Here is a 27,222-nt window from a genome sequence, read left to right on the forward strand (position 1 = left end):
GTGACTCCCAGAAGGCCAACTCCTGAAAGCTGAGCATGGTGCGTACTCTGGTGGCAGAAAAGAAAACTACCAGTGAAATTCTCCCTTCAATGCCAAAGATGCTAAGTGAAAGTTTCAAGGCACTCACCTCAAATACACTTGCCAAGTGGAGATGGACTGATCTGGGATCTGCTCATTTATGCTGTTTGTTCTTAACTTCAAGGCAAAATGCAGTAGGGACCAGCAAATGTTAAGAAACCAGGTTCCTTTCTAACCTTTCGTTTAAAAAAGAACAGCTTTATTGAGATATAATTCACGTACCAAAAAACTCATCTTATAAAGTGTTCAATTCATTGGATTTTACTATATTCACAGATTTCTGAAATCATCACCATAATCAATTTTAGAACATTTAATCACCCCCCCAAAACCCCTGCATCCATTATCACTCACTCCCAAATCCTCCTCCGCCAGCCCTTGGAAGCCATTAATCTGCTTCCTGTTTCTATGGATTTGCCTCTTCGGATAAATGGAATCATAAAATATGTGGCCTTTGCCTCTAGACTCTTTCACTTGATGTTTTCAAGATTCATCTACGTGGTAGTGTGTATCAATACTTCATTTCTTTTTATGGCCTAATAATATTCCATTATATGGATTTACCACATTTTGTTTATCTAGTCATCTGCTGATGGACATTCAGGTTGTTTACACTTCTGGCTATTATGAATAACATTTCTATGAACATTCGTGTACAAGTTTTTATGTGGACATATAGTTTCGGTTCTCTTGTGTGTATATGTGGGAATGGTATTGCTGGGTCATGTTCCCTTAAAAACCTTTTTAAATTGCTTTTTTTGATTGCTATCCTTGGGCCCCGTATTCCTGTTTTCTGGGTTTATATTCACTTCCTCTGTACTGAATGCTGTCCATGACTTGGTATAAAGAAACAGAACAGAAATAGACTCATGGACTTTGAAAACAAACTTATGGTTCCCAAAGGGGAAAGGTCGGGGGGGGGGTGGCGGGGAGGGATGAGTTAACAGTATGGGATTAACATATACACACTACTATATATAAAATAGATAATCAACAAGGACCTACTGTATAGCACAGGGAACTCTACTCACTATTCTGTAATAACCTATATGGGAAAAGAATCTGAAAAAGAATGGTTTTATGTATATGTATAACTGAATCACTTTGCTGTGCACCCGAAACTAACACAACATTGTAAATCAGCTATACTCCAAAATAAAATAAAAATTAAATTAAACAAAAAGAATTGAAGGGAAAAAAATAAAGTTGATACATCTGGGACCCAGTTTAAAGTTCTTTGTGAAATAACTAAAAATTACTCAAGTGAGAATAAACTGAATCATATGAATGCTTATTATATAGAGTCTCTGCTAGATTATATTTACCTTTGTTCTTTTCTTTCCCAAGCGTCCACTTGAAGATTTACAAAGATTTTTTTTTCTTTTCCAGAATCGCAATGAAATAAAAAATGGCACTATCCTTCGATTAACCACATCTCCAGTAAGTTGATCTTTGTTTGTAGCTTTCTAGTAATGTCTTTGATCTGCAGTTTGTTAAAGGGATTATGGGATGTTAATTTTTCACGGTGACTTTTGTGTGAAACAAAAGATCTTTGGACGGTCCTCATATTCTGGACTGGCAGGAATGCCCCTCCTTCTATTTCCCATTACAGAAAGGGCAGTTTTTGTTCCAGGTTATGTGCAAGTAAATTGACCTTAAAGTTTGAGTTTTGGGGTCATCTCAGCAATTCTCATATTACAGATGGGATAACTCAGCTGTACTGATCGGTTTTACCTACCTGTCCACAGATGCACTTAAGGCCATCTGAACAAATTCAGACAACAAACAAAGGAAACAAAACTAGAGACAGCCCATTACTTCCCTTTGAAGTCAGAGGGTGTGTCTGTGTGTGAAAGAGAGAGAGAGTTTAAGCATTTTCTAGTTTTGGTCAGTTATTATGGCAATTCATAAAAATATAGTTTAAGAAATGTTTGCCACTTAACGCTGTTTAACCGACAGCTGATTGTAGAAAAAACAAAACAAAACACTTCAAAGTCTTCCAGATAAAAGCTGCTAAACAAAATGCTACAGTATATTTAGATTACTATAGCCGACTGTGTTGCTTATCTTGATCTTTCTTGCTGGCTTATAGATACTTTGGGTAGTAACATTAGCATATTTAAACTACGTATTTTTCACAGTGCATTTTATCTCTTTCCTAAAAAATAATCTGCACAAAATACACCAAGTGTTTCTATTTTCACTCTGAATATGTGATGAAAACTGTGTCTAGCTCTCATTTTCAGTTTCCACTGAAGCCATGTGGTAGGCTAAAAATAAATATAAAAATTGGGAAAAGCATCTGGCTAAAATTAAATTGTGGGTACTGTAACCACCACAAATTCTTCTTGTCGAAAATTACATTAGAGAGGCTTACAAACTCCTGAACATTTTACCCAGTAACATTTTGAGCCTAAACACAGTGATGGACTCCATAAGAATATGTTGCTGGCATTGGCTGAACTGTCTTTTGGTACCTTCTTTTCCACTTAATGGGAATTATGATTCATACTCATTTTTCAGTGGCTACATGATGAGCTGAGACATTTTTGTCTGCCTTAGCGTTGATCTTCTTACTTTAGTCAGCATGAATTCATGTTAATTTGACCTTTAGAGACCATGGTTTCATTTGGGTTTTGTAGTTCCTATTTATCCTGCTGAAATTATTCATCTGCTTGATGGGCAGAAAGAGTACACCTTGCCTTTTGTTTCCTCTCAGAATTAGAAAGGCACTGCTTTTTAAAAAAATCTAGGCCTTCACTAAATGAAGTCAGTTCTCTTTTTTATTTGCCATGGGTTCATGAACAAAATTTCTGCAGCGCTAAGCTACTCCTTGAAAGAATGTTAGGTGTTTGGCAGGGTGGAGTTTGTCAGCATCTGGAAAGTCAAGTACTAACACCATGGCATGACTTGGCATCACTGGGGACAATGGAGCTTGTGCCCTTCATATACCCAGCACGGTGAATGGAGAGATGTGAAAGCCAGTGCACAAGGCAGTATTATACGATGGAATTCACTACAAGAGATTGGTTTACATTTTCCAGAGGACAGTGGTCCCCAAACCTGAATCATTGGTAGAATTTGTAAAATGCTGATGTCTGAGCCTTTAAAGAGAAGCTGAATAATGGTATCTAGGAATAGGGTCCAGGCACCTGCAGTTTAAGTAAGCATTTATGGTTTGACTGTAGCCACAGGGTATAGAATTGGGAATTACGCTACAATCAAGATAGTTTGGATCTGTACACTTCACTTGTTGCTGGTAGACTTTTTAAAAATTATTTTGTGTTTGACTGAAAAATATGGGTCAGCATATGCTAACTCTTTCACTTTTTACATACACAATAAAAATATATTAAAAAAATAGCTGTCTCTATTAAATTTGCTAGGAAAACTGGCAAGCAGTGTTGTGCTAGCTTTTACAAGTCCTTTCATCTACCTCAGCTGAACTCTCCCTGTAGCCAGAAAAGACGCACACATGCCCACACTCGTACACACATGCATACACACACTCTTGTTTTAGGCAATGTGCAGCTGGGCTGAGTCTCACCTCCACTCTATCAATGATGGTATTTTTGTTGATGGATTTATTTTCAGTCCTCCTCTATATAGAACCATCCTTTCTGGATTGTTCCTAACAAAATAGGGCATTAATAAGAGAAGATCGAAGAAAACAACCTACATTTTTATTCTTTTAAAAGTCCAACACTTGGCTTATGGTCTTCCTCTGCATTGCACATCTTTAGACAATCTCTCTAGTAACCATCTTAAACATGTATCTTTTTTAGGTGTCCTCTCCTTATCCATCTCTCCAGTATCATGAAAATCTAGCCATGAACATACTCAGGGAATGTGTGCAAATGTGTGTGAATTTCTGAGCATTTCAGGGTTTGGAGACCTTCAGGTTGTGCAGCTAAGTAGTGTTCCCTTGTGCCTGCCATGATAATAATACCTATGGAAATCTAACCTGAGGTCACACGTTGCATAAAGCATATTTTCCATAAATTTTGGCTATTGTTCCTATTAGAAGAAGCTTGCGTTCCCAGACCATTGTTTTCACTTTCCTGAAATTTTTGTTTTAAAAAGTTTTCACAGTAAATATATTTGTAATCTTGGAGTGTGGAAAGCTACTCTAAGTAGGACACAAAACCCAGAAGTCATAAAGAAAAAGATTGATAAATTTGACTACCAAAAAGTAAAAACAACCCCACAAAACCTTCATGTTTGGAAAGTATTCCAGAAACAAAGTCAAAAACAGCAAATTAAGGAAAACAATTGGCAACTTGCATGATAAATAGAGGGCTAATTTCTCAATTTGCAGGATCTCTTATGAATAAATTAACTGCCCCCAAAACAGATGGCCAAAAGCTATAAACAAAAATGATTTCTTTCTCTCTCTTGATCTATAAATCTCTATATATAGTCTATCTATAGATATATATAGATAGATGGATCTGTATAGATCTATATATGGCTATTTAGCTATAGCTGTATAGATCTATATAGATATAGATATATATGACAGAAAAAACTCAGTCTTTCTCTCAAAAGAGATGAAAATCTACACTCCTAGATAATCAAGGTGTGAGGCAAAGATGCTGTGGTGTCAAGAGTATAAATTGGTATAGCCTCTTTGGAGGGCGATTTAGCTGTATCCACCCAAGCTTAAAATACATATGTCTTTGTCCTAACAATTTTACTACTGGGAATTTATCCAGTAGATAGACTCACAAAAGCACTGCAGGACACACACACACACACACACACACACACACACACACACACACACACACACACACACACACACACACACACACACACACACACACACACACACACACACACACACACACACACACACACACACACACACACACACACACACACCATACAGGGCTGTATGCATCATTGCTTTCAGTAATCAAAAACTGAAACCTGTTAACTGTCTATCAGTTGGGACTAGTTAAATGCATTGGGTAATAACCATGTGATAGAATACTGTGTAGCTGTAAAAAAGAATGTGTCGTGCTGCCTCAGAGGCATCTAAAACTTTTATTATTGAGTGCAAAAGCAGGTTGCAGAACATTGTGTATGGAGTGACAGCGTTATGCACAGGGAAAGGAGGTGTATGTATGTTGATAAAAGGATAAAAATGATTCTCAAGGGACACAAGAAACTGTTAACATTAGGCTAACTTTATTTATCGTTTTATAACTTCCGGTAGTACTTACATATTTCTATACCATATGCTGGTGTTATTTTTAATTAAATAAATACACACACAAATACATATCATAATGTCACTACAGTATACAAGAGGTGAATCATAACATTCCATGCTAAAACCATTCCAGTATTCCAAACCATTAGATTTGTTTGTTTGTTTGTTTTTTGTTTGTTTGTTTTGTTTTTTTTGCGGTACGCAGGCCTCTCTCACTGTTGTGGCCTCTCCCGTTGCGGAGCACAGGCTCCGGACGCGCAGGCTCAGCGGCCATGGCTCACGGGCCCAGCCGCTCCGTGGCATGTGGGATCTTCCCGAACTGGGGCACGAACCCATGACCCCTGCATCGGCAGGCGGACTCTGAACCACTGCGCCACCAGGGAAGCCCCAAACCATTAGATTTTTAAGAGCCATTTTATATATGACCTGAACTCTTCTTGCCTTTTATCCCTCATTTGGCCCGTGTGGACATATTAAATAAAACTGCTCATCAAGTATCTGCTGTTGCTTTGTCAGCTCTAAGCATAACCCTGCCTTTGGGGAAATGATATTAGAGGCATCTGGGTCAGAGGACTTGTCACACTGATTTTGGGGGCCAGTTACCCTAGCTAAAAGAAAAGCAGTGTTATCACATTCACTCTGTGGATTCAGGTTATCAGAGATTCTTAACAGGGAGGCCATTAAAATTTTTGGAACCAATTTCTCTCCACGGAGCTGAGAGACTTGAAAAGAATTGTAAGCTGTCTTAAGTTCTATTTCTCTCCATTGCCCTATGAGCCTAACTTAGAGAGAAGCCAGTGGAGGCTTTTAGGCAGAGGAGTGACAAGATCACTCTGGCTGCTGCCCAAGAACAGGTTGTAGGTGGCAGGGGGACAGGTTAAGAGTTCAGGGCAGCAGTCCCGGCAGGAGATGAAGATGGTGTGGACTGCCTGCGTTGTAAGGACGCGGAGGGTCTGAAGGAGTGTTAGAGGGCAAGCGCTAGCACTTGCTGATACTTTGGATGTGGTGCCCCTTGAGAGAGGCTGCGAGGATGGCCCGGTATTTGGGCACAATAAACAGTAGTGCTGTTTACTGGAATAGAAGGTTTGGGAAGGGGAAAATGAAGAGTTCGAGATGCCTGTTATGTGCCCGTGAGCACAGCATGTCAACCAGGCAGTTAGGAATGTGTGTCGGGCAGCCTGGAGAATACAGGTGTGCCAGCCATCACAGGTACGTGGCGTGGAAGGCCATGTGCTGGGTGAGGTTGTCCGCCACAGGGAAGGCAGGGCCCTGGGCACACTCTCAGGTTTGGAGGAGGAGCTGTCCAAGAAGCCAACAGAAGAAAGTGCCTCAAGGAGAAAGAAAGGAACACTTAGGTGTGCTGAAGGCTGCCGAGACAGTAGGAAGATCAGATGAGCGAGGAGGGTGTGCTGCACAGAGGTATTGGTAGCAGCATGGAGATGTGCGCATGCTATCCTATATTCTCTGAAAGTTTCATTTTTAATTCCATGTGATATTTCATCCTATGACTGTATCATGAGTTATTTAACCATTGTCCTATTGTTGAACATTGTGGTGGCTTCCAGGGTTTGAATACAATGCTATTTTGAGAGCTTTAAAGGTACCACACAACTGTCTAGATATTTAAATGCATCCTTTCAGTCAGGGATGCTCATCACCACCCAGGATTCCTCCAGCTCTGCTGCTCATGATCTCCTGAGGCCGCCTGGCCCAGTCTGCTTGCCTGTCCTCACCTCCTTCCACTTTCTCCTTTGCTCTCCAACCCCAGATACACTGGTCCTCCTTCCATCCCTCCAGACATAACAGGCTTGTTCCTCCTGTTCCTCCTTTGTACTAACCATTCCTGCTGCCCAGAATATCTTCCTCGGCCCTTGCCTGATGTGCCTGACTCCTTGTCAATCAGATCTCTGCATCAATGTTGCTTTCTTACGCTGCTTGTCCCTGAAAACCACTCCATCTTAAAAAGCCACCCGTCACTATCTCATTCCCCTTTTATGTTTTGCTATGAACTCATCGATATTTAATTTCTTACTGTTAATTTGTTTTATTGTCTGCCCCCACCTCGAGGACGTAAGCTCCAGGAGGGCAAGAAGCTTGCCTCCTGTTTGTTGCGGAATCCTAAATATATAGAACAGTGCCTGGTTCAGAGTAAGCTTCCAGGAGTATTTGTTGAATCAGTGAGTGAGGATTCTGTCTTTGATTTTGAAGGGGCATAGCTTCATGGATAACTGTAAAGACTTGTCTGAATATAGGCCAAGTGAAATTATGTGCCGAGTAATCTTTGGCAAATAACTGATGCCAAAAAAGTAAGTTTTTCTTACACAACCCCAGTATCTTAATAATAAAACGTATTCTCACATTATTTTTTCTAATAAAAGTTTCACATCCACGTTATTTAGAAATTAAAGAAGGTAAAAAGAATACATATCTCTACCTGTTCCGGTTCCACCTGGAAAAATATTGCATTAAAAATGTCCCAGCAGTTTGATGTATAATAATATTTTGACTGGGGCTCACATAGGGCATTAACATCTATGGAGCAAACTTTCTCTAGGCAGACTTCATGACAAGGGTCCCTGCCCACCTGAGGAACAATCTATGACTCTGTGGGTTGGGGGAACCCTAAACGTGATCTCATCACAGTTCCTCAGTGTACCGATGAGGAAAATGAGGCCCAGAGATTAAGAGACTTTCTCCAAGGCACCAGAGCTAACCAGTGACAGGGCTGGAAGTAGCCCGGCTTCTCACTCGTAGTTCAGGGAGCTCTCCACCACAGCCCGCCAAGCTGGCCATAACCCTCCCATCCTCATGAATGGTGTGTCCCCTCCGGTGGTTTACTTATGTCCTGAAACCACAAGGAAAACTTACCCAACACCAGATGCCTTGGGAACTTGACATTTTTATGAAGAGTTGACTTCTTAGATGATGGCACTCAGGGAAGGAAGAAGGTCTGCCCTTAAGGATAAGAACACCTCCAAGAAAACAGGACATATTGTTTTCAGGCACTAGGTCAAGTGCAGGAGAGTTGTGGACTGTTCCATAGAAACTTCTCAGGTGATTGCATCTATGAACTGGATGTTGCAGTCTGACACAATTTGGAGCCTTTATTACTGTTATTGGGAGTAACTCTTTGGCTGAGACCCCAGCAAGTCAGAGTATCACTTTGTTGTACTGGTGTGTGACTGTCCTGGTAAAATATTTTTGATTTCCACAGCAGCAACCGATTAGCAGTCCTAGGATTTGTGACTATTTGGTCTTAAAAAAAATTTTTTTTATTAGAGTACAGTTGATTTACAACATTGTGTTAGTTTCTGCTGTGTATTAAAGTGATTCAGTTATACATATATATAAATTCTGTTTTATATTCTTTTCCATTTTGATTTATCACAGGATATTGAATATAATATAGTTCCCTGTGCTCTACAGTGGGACCATGTGGTTTATCCATTCTATGTATACTAGTTTGCATCTGCTAACCCCAAACTCCCCACCCACGCCTCCCCCAGCCATCTTCCCCCTTGGCAACCACAGGTCTGTTCTCTACATCTGTGAGGGGCTGTTTAGTCTTAATTCTTCTGCTCAGGACACTTGTCCTTTCCAGGTTTCTGTTGTTGTCTCTCTTCACTTCTACTATTTTCAATTAATTCATTCATGAACTTCTAAGTAGGTAACATTTCAAGCACATACAAAAGCAGAAAGAATGGTATAATAAATCTCATCTACCTAGATCTTATAATTATTGATTCATTCTTTCTATTTTCTTAGCAAATGTTTCTGCTGAGAAATGTACCCTTTCAAAAGGGCGAGTAGATTGTCTTTTTGCTCCAGGAAGCCACGAGGGGCTTCTGGGGCCCCAGCTGGAGAAGATGAGGTGGTGATTAGAAGACAGAGGCAGAGCCCATGAGCCCTGTGGGGCTGGGCCACACCTCCATCATCACTTTGAGACACAGTATCGTGGGAGTTTTAGAACAGCGGTTCTCAGCATGTGATGCCAGGATCATCATCAGCAGCAGCACCTGGGAGCTTGTTAAACATGCACTTTAGGGGCTTCCCTGGAGGCGCAGTGGTTGAGAGTCCGCCTGCTGATGCAGGGGACACAGGTTCGTGCCCCGGTCCGGGAAGATCCCACATGCTGCGGAGCGGCTGGGCCCGTGAGCCATGGCCGCTGAGCCTGCGTGTCCGGAGCCTGTGCTCCACAATGGGAGAGGCCACAACAGTGAGAGGCCCGCATGCCACAAAAAAACAACAACAACAAAAAAAACATGCACTTTAGGGGACTCCACCTCAGCCCTACAGAAACAAAAACTTTGGGTGGAGCCTAGGTAGCCATGTTTTAAGAAGCCATCCAGGGGGTTCTCATGCACGACACAGTGCACTACTTTAGAGCCTGTTCCCCGAGTCCAGCTGCCCAGGCTCTATCTTAGCTCCAGCATGGACAAGCTGTGTGACCCTGGGCAAGTTACTTAACTTCTCTACACTTCCATTTCCTTTGTAAAATGAAGATAATGAAAGCTCCTGCCTGATAAATTGAATGAAGTCCTTCAGGAAGGTATTTTGAATAGTGGCTCACAAAAAACACTAGGTGGGAATTCCCTGGCAGTCCAGTGGTTAGGACTCCACACTTTCACTGCCGAGGGCCTGGATTCGATCCCTGGTCAGGGAACTAAGATCCTGCAAGCCACGCAGCATGGCCAAAAACTGAAAATCACTAAGTAACTGTTAGCTGTTTCTATTAGTGGTATTAACAGCACCAAACACTATTAATTATGACAATGAAATCATTTTTGAGTCCTCATTATTATCATAATCTCTATCGTAAATGCAGACTTGCTGCTGGGAGAAAAATATATTTTTCAAGGAATTCAAAGTGACTCACTTGGTTTGAATATTGTATGTTACTGTTAATGCTGTATCTCCATTTGAAAATTTTGGAGAATGGTACATCTTTGAACAATGGAAAAAGATAAAGTTATTCTCCCTTTCTAAAAAATGGAATTTAGGATTTGAGCCATTTGTCAGCTATGTGGGTATCAGTGAATGAGTAGGAAAGGTTCTTATTCTCCTGCACCTTCCTTTGCTTCCTTCTTCTACTCTAGTTTCTGATGCAAAGTGTCAAGTTTTGGTTATAATTACATGGGAGACCATAGTATATGTCTCTGACCAAGTGGTAGGAGTATGGGTTTCATCTGTCTTGGTCACTGAAGGATTGCATTGGTTTCCCTGCTGAATCCCCTTCGTTCTGTGGGGCTGCTTCCAGGTGACAGGGAAGGGGAGCTGGACAGGGGGGAAGGGGGCACTTGGGGTGGAGTCCCTTTGCTCTTAGTTCCTGTGTGGATTCTATTTTTTCTGCTCTGCAATCTTAGCCTTGTTATAGTTCACATGGGGCTCCTGTGATATCTCTAATCAGTTTCTGTTTGGGAGAAGATGCCTCACTGTTGGGATCAAATATACCTTCTTCCCCTTTCTCTGAAATATGACAAGTTTCAAAGGAGAATATGAGAATGGCAGAGTGCTTCAACCATTGCAGTTTTGAGTTAATAACTACAAAGATATTCAGTTATTTCTATTAAGCAAAAACACAGGCAGAAAAATGTATTATCTTATTTTTCCTACTGTCTGTCCCAACTGAAAGGTAGATATGGAAACCTTTACTGGGTGAATGAGAAATACAGAAGACACATTATTATCTAGAAGTTCAGCTCCTCCAGTATACTTCTGTCCTGCATGTAGAAGCAACATGCAAATGCCTTAAAAAGGGGAACTTTAATTGGAGACAAAGCTGCTAATTTGGTTGCCTAATTATTTTGTTTTAAATTCACGCAGTAAATAGCTAATGCACGTGAAACACGTGTTGTTGAAAAGTGGAATTTACAAGCCACATTGTGTTGTGCTGGAAGACTTTCCATAACCCCGAAAGATGATTTGGGTGTCTAATGAAGCTTTTGAACATTGTGTGTAGGCAGTTATTACTCAGAGTATTGACTGAACGGGTGAACATGCTGTATAAATTTGTGTAATTGCTTAATTAAGCAAATAGCTTTCTGTCATTTATAGATAATAATTTTACTTAAAAAGTAAACATTCTCCCCATTTTCCCCTCCGCACTGCCATACCCGCTCCATTTCTGGGGTTTTACTGTTCTTGGGCTTTTGCTTTTCCTTGAGATGGAAATATGGGTCCTGTCAAAAGAGGGCAACTGATTCCCGCTGTGAAATTGACAGGCATTGCCTGAAGTTGGAGTCATTGGTTTGTAATACTCATCTAGTCTTGTGCTTTTGGCCTTTGAATCTTCATTTCTCAATGAGATGTTAATAATTTATCTGTTGTGGTTTCCTCCGTGAACACTGTGCTTTGTTTTTGTCCCCGGTGAGGCTCAAAACGCCCACCAGCTCCATGAACGAATCCAGTCGTCGAGTATGGACGCCAAGCTGGAGGCCCTGAAGGACTTGGCCAGCCTCTCCCGGGATGTCACGTTTGCCCAGGAGTTTATCAATCTGGATGGCATCTCTCTCCTCACGCAGATGGTGGAAAGCGGCACTGAGTAAGCATCTTTTACCTAGACTTCCAGTCTGTCCTGTACTTTGTAACGTTTTGGGTATTTGTTACTTTTCTTGTACTTGCAGTTTCTAGTTTTAAATGCCAGAAATTGTCTAGGCTCAGGGAAAAAAAAAATGGCGTTTAAGATAATGTGTGGGCTGTGGTTTCGTAATGTAATATCACTATGTTCTCCACCCACCAACTAGCCATTATCTAAGACAATCTCTGAAATTTTAGATTTACAAGGAAAAATATTAGTCATTATCTCTAAGGGCGATTCCAACACAAATTATAATTCTTCAAAATATAAATTCCTCACATCCTTTGCTTATCCCTAAAAAAAATTTTCCTTCCCTGACTCCATTTTTTTAAAAAGTTAGAATACCTCCTCATGTTTCAAAGTCTTAAACCAGGTCGAAATAACATCCCGGAAGTAATTTTTTAAAAAATTAACACTTGACTGATGAAATACATGTCCTTAATTATTTATCATTAAGTACAATAATCATTTATTAGGTACCCATTGTGTGCAAAAAAGTGGAAGTTGGGAAAATTTTAAATGATGTGAACCTTGCCATCTAAATATTTATGGAGGCAGAATTCAGTTGAGGTACAATTCCTCCTGAGGGCTGGGAGTCTAGAGGTTGGACCAGTTACATCTCATGGAACCTTATGGGGGGTGGGGGGGGAGGTGTCAGTGAATGGGCCTTGAAGGAGTTTGAGTTCTACCATGAGCAAGGAAGGAATGGGCATTGGGGAGCTCACCTTCTCAGGGTAGGGTTTGATCTCTGGTGTGATTCTCTGGCTACAGAGCCAGATGGGTCTAGCTTTTACATGTGTGGACAGATAATTCCCTTGACCACAGAATACCAGGGTAGGGTCCACAGGACACTGCTCATTTCCATATAGTCAGGTGCAACTGGTAAAGACTGTTAGAGCATGCCAGTTAGAGCATGTGAGAATGCTGAGTCAGCTAACTACATAGTAATATGCTAAATAAACAATGTGCAGAGTTGAGATAGGTATTTGTTAGGAAAGAATAAATAGCACTTAGAATTGGGGTGTAAACCTGGACCAGTTAAATCTCTCTTCAGTACGTGATTTAAAGAATGACCTGCTGGCTGTACATGGTAGAGACCTATCTTGGCCCACTCCCTTCCTTCCTTCCTTTCTTCCTTCCTGTCTCCTCCTACACTTGGCATTATTTAGCCTCTGTAGTTGGCACTAATGAAGATTCTTTTTTTTTCCTCATTCAAAGAGAGCATGTTTTATAACAGCAAGAATATCTCCTGTATAAGAATGTTCTCTAGAGTTTGGAGTTGGAGGCCTTCACAAAAAAGTAGAGAAAATATCTAGGAGTGAATGGGGGCAGGGCAGTCAAATCCAAGAGGACTGACAAGCAGGACTGGGTGATCTGGAAAGGCTCGATTGTAGACAGGTATCATTTATTTTTTTAATGATGACTAAAACTCTGCTTATTACATTTTTGGCAAACATCAGCTTAGAGTAGGGCAGAGAATCTCAAATTCTGGGTGTTATCAGAATCCAAAGTGGTTACTGAAAAATTGGGGTTGGAGCTTGAAACAGCTTGAGGGAAGTTAAATTAGTTTAGGGATCCAAGAGACTGGCCCAAGGAAAAGGAGAAAGAGGGTTCTGTCTTTGTTGGAAGCTCCAGCTGATATCTATTGTAGAGCGTGTCAGATCCCTCATTCCTTGTTACTAGTGAGCAGTGGATCGCGAGTTGTGATTACAACCACCTTCCCTGGTAACTGTGGACAACTTCATGCGACTGCCACATGTGGTGGGCCCCTCTTCACGCCCACCACTGCTTCAGGTGGGACAGTGAGCCCTGGGAGTTTCTGCCTCCATCACATTTACAAGGTGTTAGATAAAAATGTAAAACTGTCCTCATGTTTATTGATTTATCTAAGTCCCAGCCATTGATGTATCAAAAACACTGCATCAGAGCCAGTCATAATGGAACCTGCTAATATTAGGTGGTTCTGCCACAGATACCTAAGTATCCAGGGGCTTAAGCTCTGGAATATTCAGAATGACATTGTGTTAATACTTCCAAATTTATCAGAATTGCAATCATAATTACAATTACAATGGTACATACGCTGAAAGCCAGAGTCCATGTGATACGCGCCCTGAATAGAGGACTGGAGCTGAGCTCCAGTACCTCTGGAGGTTGGCAGTTATATATTTAACAATGAGGGAAAATGCATGTTAGGGGCTTTACTTTTTTAGTTTCTCATTATATTTGTTTGCTAGTGCTTCCATAACAAAATAGCACAGACCAGGTGGCTTAAAGAACAGAAATTTATATTCGCACAGTGCTGGTGGCTGGAAGCCCAAGATCAAGGTGTTGGCAGGCTTGATTTCTTCTGCAGCTCTCTCCTTGATTTGCTAATGTCCACCTTCTTCCTAAGTCCTCACATCATCTTTCCTCTGAGCATAAGCATCCCTGGTGTCTCTTTGTGTGTCTAAATTTCCTCCTCTTATAAGGACACCAGTCAGATTGGATTAGGACACACCCTAATGACCTCATTTTAACTTAATCACCTCTTTAAAGGCTCTATCTCCAAATACTGTCCCATTCTGAGGTACTGGGGGCAGGGATTCGACATATGAATTTGGGGGGGGGACACGATTCAGCCGATAAGACTCATCAAAGGGACACTCCCACCTTGTGCTCCAGAAGAGAAGGAGTAAAAACTGATACTATGTATTGTCTTGTCAACATTAGGACTTTTCATCTGTGCTATTGCCTTACTCTATAATTCATCTTGACTTACTGAGTGACCCAAAGACTGATCACTGGGGACAGGAGGTCTGAATTATTTCTCTGTGTTTCACATGTTAATACTGAATTTACTTTATGTGAACCACAGTAACTGAATTCTTTTTTTTCTATAGTGTATCATCCTCATTAATATTTTAATTATTTATAATCTGTAAGCCATCCCAATTTGTTACATGCAGCCAGATTTCAGACAGATGAGCAGAACTCAAGACCAGATCTTGGTTTGCATTGTCTCTTACACTTTCCCATAACACTATGTTACTGGGAAGGGATGATGTCTCTCTGAATCACCTTGGTGTGTGCCCTCATCACCATTTTATATAAGTTATAGGGCATGCTACACTTAGGGATGGAGGAAAGAGGGCACTGGAGCTGTACAACCTCCTCCCTTCCTTCTGCAAGGTCCTGCAACTCATGCTAAGAAGCTGCTCATTTAATGCACAGCTATTTTCAGATCTTTTGCTCAGATGAAAAAGAAAAGAGAAAGACACTTTTCTTATAAGGAAACCCGGCTTCTCAATTAAACTTAAACAAGACTTTAATTAATTAACAGGAAACCTCTGGAATATAAACTGCACAAATTAAATAGGCCCTACAATTTGGAAGGCATTTACTTATGACTCCTGGGCACACTTCCAGCTGGGAAAGGCAGAGGTTTCCTGAGCAGGACCTGTGGAAATTTTTAGGAAACACTGAAGAAATGTAGCTGGAATTTTTCTGCTTACTTTGAGCTGTAATGAGATTCAAAGATAGACTTGCCTGTTTGCCATTGCCCAAGGCTGAGCTGTTAAAGGTCTCTCTCCAGCTGGTACCAGGAGCGACGATGGGGAAAAAATTAGCCACAAAGGAGCAAGGGGAAGTGTCACTTTGGCAGAACACAGTGTCCAAAACTTGAATTTTAATTTTTCCATTCTTGTGGAATTTTGAAATTCCATGTCTAGTTTCAGCTTGAAACATTGATGTAGAAGCAAATAAATTTGTGGGGAAGCTTGTTTCCCCAAACTGAGCCAGGAAATGGTGCCCATTAAGGAATGGGCAGTGGTTTTTTGTAAAGATTTCTCAGAAATTATATATATTTTTTTATTTGAAAGAAAAAATATTGTACCTGCAACTCTAAATCCATTGTAGTGAATAACACTGCTTTTCTTTGGGTTTTAATAAAACACTGTGTTCTTTGTCTATGCTGCTATGCACATAGACAATTGGACAGTTTACCCTGTGCCCTTCTACTGTTCAACCATCAGAAGAACAGGGGGAACATTTCCAAGAATGAAAGGATCCTTATAGTTTCCCACTTGGCAACATGACAGGAAAATTATGCCCTTGGAATATGAGTAAGCAGTAGCAACACCCTGGCAGAAAAGTTAAGAGTGAAAGAAATTAAATTCACGTATTTACGAAAAACTCATTTTTTTTTTGAATTAGCTTTCTCTCCTTAATAAAAAAAATATATTTATTGTTTAAAAAATAAATGTAAGTAAGCAGAAGGAGGAGAATAAGAGTCATTTGTAATCTGCCTTTCCAGAGACAAATATTTTTAACATCTTGGTGTATATTGTTTTTGCATATTCTTTTAGATACACACACACACACACTGGCTTTACAAAAGTAGAATTACATTATTCATGCTCTGTGTAGCCTGCTTTTTGTACCTAACAATATTCCCATGTGATTAAATATTATTCCCCTCATCATTTTTGTTATCTGCCTATTAATTCATTTTTAAAGCTCTGTTGAGGTAGAGTTGATATGCAATGTAATAGGAGAATTTGAAGGATATGCAGAGTAGAGTTAACCATTCCCCTGTTGTTGGATATTTACACTGCTTTCAGGTTTTTTCAAGATTATGAACATTCTCTCATCGGTTTTTCTTTCAGCAGAATCTCTGTGAATATCTATTCTGTTGGAATAAAATTCCTGATTCAGAGGATATACACATGTTGAAGCTGTGTTAAAATAAGAACATCCCCATAGCTTGTTGACGTGTCCTAATTTGTACTTTACCATTCATGTCGGGGGTATGTCCATTCCTAACACCCTGGGCAATACTGGGCTGGCGTTTCCTTAGGGATTCTAGCTTTCCTAAGAAAAATAGCAGTGAGGTATTTGAGGAGCTTTCACTAATCTGGGGAATTTATAAGTACTTTTTATTTGCTTGGTTGGTCATTTCTTCAAAATTGGCTGTATTAGGAACAGGGCAAATAGTCCCGTAGTTGTTTTAGAGATATGTAAAGCCCTTAAGTAATTGTCTTAAAAACAAACCACATTTGCTGTATAAACTATCAATCCCCTCCCCATTCTGTCATATAGATGACACAGATGAGGATGTTTGGGTGTATGTATAGCTATGTGTGTTTGTGTTTGTAAAAATTGTCATTGTTAGCACACGAACAGTTTCATATTAAACTTCGATTATTCAGATCGTTTCCTCCTGGCTGGAATCAGAGCTGTGACTGTTTCTCAGGAGATGTGAAAATTGAGTTATGACCTGAATTAAGCACCCTGAAATGATGTCTTGGCTTTGATGTTGCCTGGCACCCACACTTGAGAATGGATTTGTAGGTTTTATTCATTTAGCAAAGTATATATTATTTAAGTGCTGAATATTCCTGACACTGGGTTAGGCACATGGGTGTATGTGTGTGCATAGAAAATACAAACATGCATATGACAGTTTGCGACTGTGTGACATTTTTTGAAATTTTGTCTTCATACAAAAGATGAATTTCTTTTTTGAAAGTAACTTTATTAACCTCCACGGACATGGATGGTTGGCTCTAACTCATGCTGTCGCTTCTGAGAATTCAGTGTCTCTTATAAGCCTTGGTTGTTCTGGAAGGTCCAGGCCAGGCCAAATTCATCAGCGACTCTTTGCCAGCCGCCAAGCACAGGTCACACCATGTGTGTCTTGCACTTCACCTCAGACAGAGGCCATGGGGAGGAGCAAGTAGCTCCCCAGACAGAGTCGGAAAGAACCTGCTCTGTGTGGTCTGTGGGCCCCAGCTGAGAAGCCTGCTGTGTCTTCCCAGCTCCCTCTGTCTGCTTTCCTGGAGCTGCACTTAGCAGAGCCCAGGGAGTTCCAACTGCAGCAGCCCTTCTGGGGCCCTGCCAGAAATTTGCATCACAAACGCCAAAGGGGCCAACTGTCTAGGGCTTTGTCGGGGGTTGTGTGGCAGAAAATCCCTTATGCTGGAACTCCGCCTCGCCATCCCTTTTTGCTTTGTTTCTGTGTCTTTGTCTATCACTCCGGTAATGGAAATGAGAAGGGGTCACACAGCCTGTTTAAAGAAGAGATTATCTTCTGCTAGGGAAAAGGTGCCATAGCTTGGGCTGAGGTGAGGGGCTTCTGATCACTGTGAAACATCAGTCTTTCGAGAATCATTTGTTCTCCAGATATGTTTCTTTTAAAGTGGGTATATATTGAGAGAGAGAGAGAGAGAGAGAAATGCAGTTAGGAAAACAGACATCACAACAAAAAGTTCGTCTTCTGCTTACATTTACTCTGAAGCCAAAGTGAGGAAGTGGAGAAGTAAGAAACACTGTTTAGGCAATGAATTTCTTTCTGCACTCTGGTCAGGGAGAACTTTCTAAGGCCAGGGTCTGCTACAGGGGGTAGAACACATATATAAATCTAAGGATGCTCAGGCCCTACGCGAGAAAGTTATTTTGGAAAATTGCAGTGACGGCTTTATATATTACACACCCCCCCCACAAGCATTAATTTTGTAGCAGTTCTGTTAAAAGATTAACTGAGGCATATTAAAAATTTTTACAGTGTATTTGAGCAAAAATCAGTAGAATTGGTCAGTGCCAAACTGGAAGTGGTTAGGAACACTCTACCCACCGGGGCTGGTGGGGGAGAGGGGAGACTCTTGTAGAGAAGAAGCGGAAGCAAAACAAGGGAGTTGTTGGATTGGCTGTAGTTTAAAGTCTAGTTGGCTGTGATTGCTTGTCCTTAGGTTTCCATTTCCTAACCTGGAGGCATTTGCAGGTTTAGGGTTTTAGATTGCTTTTACAGGCCTCCAGAGCATTAGAGCCCCTTCGGTCTAAAGGCATCCTTGTTCAATTAATTTAACAGTTCCAGACTTAATGGAAAAGTTGCAAGATCAAGTTTCACCAGTTGTCCTGTTTGTGTCCTTTACAAAGACCTAACTCCAGAGAGCCCCTTGCACCCAGTTGTCCTGTCTTCTCCTAGTTGTTGCAGGAAGGGGGACCCCTTCCAAGGCCTGAGAGTGGGCTCTTGTCTAATACTCAGAAATGAATTGTCCTAGGAGAAACATGTACTGACAAAGCAAAAGACTTTATTGGAAAGGGGAGTCCGGGCAGAGAGCAGCAGGGTAAGGGAAACTGGGAGAGCCGTTCCTCCGCGTGGCTCATAGTCTCAGGTTTTATGGCAATGGGGTTAGTTTCCAAGTGGTCTCTGGCCAGTCATTTTTTTTTTTTTTTTTTTTTGCGGTACACGGGCCTCTCACTGCCGTGGCCTCTCCCGCTGTGGAGCACAGGCTCCGGATGCCCAGGCTCAGCGACCATGGATCACGGGCCCAGCCACTCCGCGGCATGTGGGATCCTCCCAGACCAGGGCACGAACCTGCATCCCCTACATCAGCAGGCGGACTCTCAACCACTGCGCCACCAGGGAAGCCCTGGCCAGTCATCTTGCTTGTGCTCATGTTTGGTCTGACTCAGGGTCCTTCCTGGTGGCAACGTGCATCTCTCAGCCAAGATGGATTCCAGTGAGAAAGATTCTGGGAGGTTGATGGGACCTATGGACTGGCATCTCTTCCCTCCTTTCGGCCCCTCCCGAATTCTCCTGGTTAGTTTTTGGTGGCAGCACCTTGTTTCTTATCAGGACCTCTTATTGCCAGACAACTCATCCAAGTGGTTATCATTGTGCCTGGCCAAGGCGGGTGGCTTCAGTCAACGGTTCCCTAACATAATCTCATGCAATCTGGAGCTATTCCTTAGTCTTTCCTTTTCTCTCATGGCTTTGACATTTTTTGAGATTATAGGTGAGCCATTTTTAGAATATTCCCCAATTGGGGTTTATTAAAAGGTAATTAATTAAAAGGTAATTATCAGGGAAAGATAAAAGCATGGCTTTCATAAAGATATAAAATTGAATATGTGTTAAAAGAATGTATTTTACTCATCTGATATGAGGGAACCAAGCAGATGTTTTCACCGGTTCAAAGGAAGAGTCAAAAGGGCACAAATTTATATGAAACAGAGCAATGTCGAAATGAATTGCAAATGGAGACAAAACTGGTTTTTCACCTGCAGGGAGGAAGTTAATTAAATCACCACTAGGCAGGACAAAATATACATATGCATCAGTTACCTACAACTTAAAGACAACAGAGCTAGGATCTGATAACCCAGAAGAGTAAGCCATAGACACTGCATAGTTTCCTACTGAAACACGAAGTCCTTTTTCTACAGGTTTCTCCAGTGTTTTCTTCTTTTAGAAAACATATGTCTTTGGCTAGAATATCACAGATGCTTGTGTTTATTTCATTGCATCCTATTAATGGCACATGATGTCTCTTTGTCTTATTACTGATGTTCACTTTGACCACTTGTTAAGATAGCGCCTTCCTGGTATCTCCCTGTAATGCAATTTCCCCCCTTTGTAAATAATTAAGAAATAATTTTGGAGTAGTTACACCATGGGAAATGGAAAGTGGTACAAATCAGGTTTGTATATTTTCTCCCAGAGATTTGGCGCTTCAGCAATACTAACACACCACTCTTTAAAGCAGTGTAGGCCATTTGTTCCGTTTTATTCATTAGCCTATAATTTATCACTATTATTATTTATTTTGATGTCCAATTTGTCCCAGATATGGCTTTGGAAACTTCATCAAGCTGTATTCTGTGTCCTGCCTTGTCTCCCATTATTCTTTGAGCATTTCTGTACTTTTTGGCTCAGCGAAATGTTCCAGGCTTATCTAGATCTTTCCAGCCCTGGACCGAGTCATTTCTCCAAGGAGCCCCAGTTCCTTTTAGTGGAGAGTAGTGTTTGGCTCTTGCAAAAGGGCCCAAACTCTGCTCAGGCCTCCTTCCCCATGGCCACCTACTTCTTCCACTCTGCCCAATGGCTATTTGAAGGAGAAGGAAAGGAAGCTAATATATATGTGGATGAAAAATGTCCGCCTGCCATATCAGTAAACAAAGGACACTGTGGCCATCAAGTCATCAGCCACTGCAGCTGCCCCCCCAACCCTGAGGGGGTTCAGGATGTAGAAAAGCAGGATACTGGCCCTAAATCGCTAAGGTGCATGTCAAAGGAATGATTTCAATGAGCCCAGACTGTTGCATCTTCTCATATATGGAAAAGCACTAAATCCATTAACTTAAGATGTCTGGTTTTTCTTTAGTTAACCATAATCCTTTGATGTTCTGACTCCCTGGTTTATTGCAAAACTCCTATGTGTCCCGGCTCCTCCCTTTCCTCTTCGGAGCCGTCCCTCAGCACTATCTGAGAGGCTGCCTCTGGGATTGAGTCCTCAGAAAGTCCACCGAATAAAATATAATTCTCAACTTTTAGGTAGTGCATTTTATATATATATATATATATATATATATATATATATATATATATATATATATATATATTTTTTTTTTTTTTAAAGAAAGGCAGGTTAAGGATGGGGAAGGGAGCAGGAAGAGGAAGATCACTTTATATACATTTTTAACTCCCCAGTTTTTTGGGGTTTTTTTTGCGGTACGCGGGCCTCTCACCGCCCTGGCCTCTCCCGTTGCGGAGCACAGGCTCCGGACGCGCAGGCTCAGCGGCCATGGCTCACGGGCCCAGCCGCTCCGCGGCATATGGGATCCTCCCAGACTGGGGCACGAACCCGTGTTCTCTGCATTGGCAGGCGGACTCTCAACCACTGCGCCACCAGGGAAGCCCTAACTCGTCAGTTTTATCAAATACTAGATCTGATCTTCTCGTGGTCAGTTAGGTTTCTGAAGTGGTTACATTTTATGTGGTGGAAAATGTGAAACTTAACTTCTTCCGAATTGAGTACCTACTCTGCATGTGCCTGACTTTATAGTAGTTGAGTTACAGAGCGAGCCTTTGCCTTCAGGTAGCTGGAAGGGCAGTGAGATGTCCTAAGTTATGCAGCTGATGTATTCTCAGCACTGTGGACATGGGCGCCACCCTCAGTCTGGTCAAGGAAGGGAAATCAGAAGTCAGGGAGGCTGCACAGAGGAGCCTCGAATCAGATGAATTTGGGGTAGGACTTAGCTAGTCTGACAGGGAGGGGAAGGGTATTCCCCCAGCAGAGGGAAGAACACACTTAATGCCAGAGAAATGTGGCAGACTTGAGGAATGGGAAGTGGTTTGATAAGGTTAGAAACACTTGTTTCCTAATCTTCTTGACCTAATCTTTAGTTTTTAAAGAAGCATAATTGTCCTTTTTTACAGACATGTTTTGTTGATTGTGCACTTTTTTTGCAGACTACTATCCCAGGGTTCCATCTGTGGTCCAGGAATTATTGCAGTGTCTCACGGTGTCTTCCTTCAGAAGAAGCATTTTTTTTTTTTCTCTTAAGAAAGGAGAAAGAATTAGTGGGCATTTTACCAAAGAAAGATAATCAACTATTTCTCCATTGTTGAGCATGTACTTAAGAACAACTGGACTAGTGTTTTTTGGCTCTTCTTTTTCATTGAAAATATGCCCCTCTTATTTCTAGGGATTTCCCCCTGTTGAATATATACCCATTCTGAGCCAAATGGAGTGTTCTTGTTGCCTTTACTCATAAGTAAATGCAATAGGTTGGTTACAGTGGTTTAATCCCCATCTTTTGATTGTTCCGTATCATTAAAAAACACCAATTTATTGCTTGGAGAAATGTTTTGAAATGAATTAAGTTCTCTTAATGACTGTTAAATCTGCCCTATATCTCATCCTGGGCTTTCTTTGTGATCTGTAATTTGTGTAAAACTCATTGCTTTCACACATGCTCCTTACATGACTGTTTTTGAATTTTGCAGACGATACCAGAAATTGCAGAAGATCATGAAGCCTTGGTAAGAATTTCTGATGGGTTGATACAGATGATATAACACTTCCTTCTCCTCTGCATAATTAAACCCTGTCCTCTGACTGATTGTGTAACTATGTGTCTAGATGTTTTGAGTAAGTGATTTATTTTTGCTTTCTTTTTAATGTTCTTTTTTAAAATTAATTAATTATTATTATTATTTTTTTTTTGGCTGTGTTGGGTCTTCGTTTCTGTGCGAGGGCTTTCTCTAGTTGCGGCAAGCGGGGGCCACTCTTCGTCGCGGTGCGCGGGCCTTTCACTATCGCGGCCTCTCTTGTTGCGGAGCACAGGCTCCAGACGCGCAGGCTCAGTAGTTGTGGCTCACGGTCCTAGTTGCTGCGCTTCACGTGGGATCTTCCCAGACCAGGGCTCGAACCTGTGTCCCCTGCATTGGCCAGCAGATTCTCAACCACAGCGCCACCAGGGAAGCCCCTTTTTGATTTTCTTATGAGCAGGTTCTTTAAAAATTTATTTCCCTTTTCTATTTGCTTTGTGGTAGAAAGAGTATTTTATGTTTGTAACCATAAAATGATCACATCAGGATTGCTACCCTTCTCCTGGAGCAAGGCTAGGCATAATTTTATGTATTACTTTAAAAAAAAAACTTTCTTTTTTGTGGCCTATGTGATGTTCAAAGTCAAAAGTCTTTGATTTTCTTCAATGGCTTGGTAAGAAAAAGATCTGCATTAAAAAAGTATTTAGGGCTGAAGTATGGAATGAAAATTATTTACTTTCAGTCTGAGAATGTGTTCATCCACCTATATATTTGTGAATTGCCTGATAATTATGTCTGGAAATCTCAAAACTTCTTCCTTAGAGTATTCCCTCCTCAGTGCCTTTATTATCCACTAAACAAGGTGAGTCCAAAGAGGATCTAACAAACTCTCTATAATAGGTTGAACAAAGTCCCATTTTGCTAAGTTGTTAAGCATACAGTTTCAGTTTGAGAAGGAAGACTGAACAGTATCTGAAAATGTGCACCTTATTTTTTAAGGCTTCAGAGAAAATTCTGATCAGTGTATGATAGTGGTCTCAAATCATTCATCTTCCCCTACCCCTCCCACTAGAAGAAGTATTAATTGCAGGAACTCTTCAGTTATTAAATTCTAATAAAGTAGAAATATTGAGTTTTTAGGGTAAAGCTTCTTAAACCTAACTTTGATATATATTTTTAATATAGTAGAAGCACTTAATGGTAATAGCAGTAGAAGCCATCTTTTATGGGAATTTACTCTGTCCTGGCCATTGTCTCAATGTTTACACTCATTACTTCTAATTTACACTTTTATCCACCATACAAGATGAGTAAAATTAGAATTGTTTCCTTTATGAAGAAGTTAAAATGAGGTGGTGTTGGGATTCAAACTGATTTTTTCTCTAACAACCTCATACAATTTGCTAATGCAGAAGAATTTTAGTCTCTGAAGACAAAATAATTTCTTAAAATTTATCTGCCAGTAGTTTTAATCTTTTGGTATATAGAGGTGTTGGAAGTGTGACTAAGCATGAATCATGATTTCCATTTATCAATCACAGACAAAATCAATGCTCAGGGCCCTGGTAATTGCAAAGTAGCTTAATCAGACTAAGTACCATAGATAATAATTATAAACTCTAGACAAAATATTGCAAACAGAAACATCTAAAAACAAGTGTTTGAAGAAACTGTATAGCAACTGAAAACAGAAAGAAGAAGTAATTCAATCTTTGAGAGAAGAAATAAGCCCTAGATGAGATTTGTGTGTTTGCAGCTTTTTGCCTGAGGATTCCTGCTTATCCAGGTAGCATGGGGTGACAAGAACCCTCAGTCTCAGTAAGTTACTAAGAGGATATAGTTTGGGGCTGGCAGAGCATCTAGATTATTAAGGGGAATCCATGAAAGAAAGGAGGCTCAGAGGGTATGAGACGACCCCATATCTATATATAAACTCTGCCAAATCTATCACTGATCACTGAAGTGTGAATATACGTGTGTATGGGAACCCCAGAAGGGACCTGGTAAAATTAGCAACTGGAAATGGAAAGAATTGGGAAGAGATTTAAACTGCCACTCACTGAGGAGTTTGGAGTCTGATTTTAGCCAAGTTAACTTCCTACTAGAACAAAAACCAATTCTTCAGAAGAACAAAACTGAACTATGGCCTTGGCAATGTTTCATTCCCAATGTTCAGAATACAGTAAAAAATTACTAGGTATATAAGGAATAGGAAAAGATGACCTATACTTAAGAAAAGAAATAAAGCAAGTAGTAGAAGCCTACCTTAAGATGACCCAGATGTTGGAAATAGCAGATGACAATTTTAAAGCAATGTTTATAAATATATTAAAAGACTAAAGAAAAGCATTAGCATATTAAATTCGCAGATGGGGAGTCTCAGCAGAGAAATGGAAATAAGAAATAACCAATTGGAAATTATGAAACTGAAAAGTATAATATTTAAAATGAAAAATTCACTGTAGGAGTTGAAGATGGCAGAAGAGACAGTAACCTTGAAGATATATCAGTATAGATTACCCAATCTGAAGACTAGATAAAGTGAATAGTGAATAATTGACCTGTGAGATAGTAGCAGTTGATTTTAAATACATTTAATTGGGGTCCCAGAGAGAGAGGAAACAGATAATGGGGCAGAAAAATGTTTGAGGAAATAATGACAGAAAATTTCTGAAATTTGTTGAAAAACATAAATTTTTAGATCTAAGAAGCTTGTTGAACCCAAGTGGAATAAATAGAAAACTATGCCTAGAAACATCATAGTCAAACTTCTGAAATTGAAGGATAAAAAGGATACCTTGAAGGCAGCCAGAGAAAAACAACTTATTACATTAAGAAAATAAAAATAAGAATGAGAGCTGACTTCTGATTAGAAATAGTGGAGGCCAGAAGGCAACCTCTTAAAAGTGCTAAAAGAAAAAAAAAAAAACTTGTCAACCCAGAATTCTTTTCTAATAATACTATCTTGAAAATGAAGGTGAAATAAAAGCACTTTCAAATAAAGGAAAACTAAGATGGTTCATTGTTAGCAGATACACACTACAGGAAACGTGAAGGAAGTTCTTCAATTAAGAGGCTTCAGGTCAAATTTGAAAAAGCAGGACCCAGCTATATGCTGTTTACAAGAGATATACTATAAATACAAAGGAACATGTAGTTTGAAAGTGGAAAAACATATACCATGTAACTGGAAATAATAATAAAACAGTTGTTTTATTAATATCAGGCACAATAAGACTTCAAGGCAACATATTATCAAAGATTAAGAGAGATAATTCACAATAAAAAATGGTTGGCTCATTAGGAAGACATAAAGTGTTAAATGTGTCTGTACCTAATATAAGGCTTCAAAGTACATGAAGCAAATCTGAACTAAAGAGAAGTATAGACAAATCTGTAATCATGGTTGGAGATTTTAACACTCTTTTCTAATTTCTTTTTTAATTTCTAATCTCCCTTCAAGAAAGAATTTGCTAATAAGCCCTGAGGAGTACAGTTAGTGATAGCTTCCCGCTATAGCACATTCAAGATCCATAACAGCTTTCAAACTAAGACCTTACACGCTCTTTCTAGGCAGCCCCTAGTCAGTGAGCCTGATGAGCATGGTGCACATACCAGGGCCTGGCCATTTCTGCCCATTGTGGGACCCCTCTGAGCTTCCTCTTGGGTTGGCTGGGACTGTCAGATCTACATCTGTGTCCCCTTTCCTTTCACAGGCATCAGGTCTACCTCACGGTCTGAAGGGTATTTTTACCGTCTTGCTTTGTGCCTCTTTATCTTTCACAAGCACCACCTATCTTCCAATAAACCTCTTGCTCTCCTTACTCCATCTCAGCATTAACTGAGGACTAAACTGACACAAAACTGACCTATGAGGAAATAGAAAATCTGAATACCCACATCTATTAAAGAAGTTGAATTCATTTTCAAAAGCCTTTACACAATGAAAATTGGTTACACTGGTGAATTTTATTATACATATGCATAAGAAATACCAAATCTACACATATGGTTTCAGAAAATAGAGGCAGAGGGGAAAAGTCCTCAATCATTTTATGAGGCCAATGAGGCCAGTATCAGTCTGATACCAAAACCTGACAAAGCCAATGCAGGAAATAAAAATTATAGATGATTTAATGAACAGAGGTGCAAAACTCCCCAGAAATGTATGAACAAATATGATCAAGCAATGTATAAAAAAGATTTGTGGCCTGTAAGGATGTAAAGATTTATCTCAAAAATAGTTTAACATCTGAAAAATCAGTCACTGTGATTTAGTATTTAGCAAAATAAAGGAGAAAACTTAAAGAGAGAAAGCATCTTTACAGATACAGAAAGTAGATAATAGATACAGAAAAAGCATTTCATAGCACCCAACAGTCATTCATAAAAATTCTCAGCAATCGAGGAATAATGGAGGGAACTTCCTCAACCTGATAAAGACTATCTGCAAAAAAAAAAAAAAAAAAGTGTTATACTTAATGTTGGAAGACTGAATCCCCACCCCTCCCAATAAAGATTGGGAATAAGACA

General features: G+C 40.3%; 1 long non-coding RNA gene across 1 annotated transcript; it reads left to right on the plus strand.

The window, feature by feature from the left end:
* Positions 1-1,465: 1,465 nt before the first annotated feature.
* LOC309798372 lies at positions 1,466-22,867 on the plus strand. Its single transcript, XR_014293095.1, has 3 exons — positions 1,466-1,518; positions 11,668-11,837; positions 22,645-22,867. It is a non-coding gene; the product is annotated as an uncharacterized lncRNA (long non-coding RNA).
* The last annotated feature ends 4,355 nt before the right edge of the window (positions 22,868-27,222 follow it).

Source organism: Mesoplodon mirus (genome assembly GCF_964341445.2).
Source record: "Mesoplodon mirus genome assembly, contig: HAP1_SCAFFOLD_3146, whole genome shotgun sequence".
NCBI classification, from domain to species: domain Eukaryota; kingdom Metazoa; phylum Chordata; class Mammalia; order Artiodactyla; family Ziphiidae; genus Mesoplodon; species Mesoplodon mirus.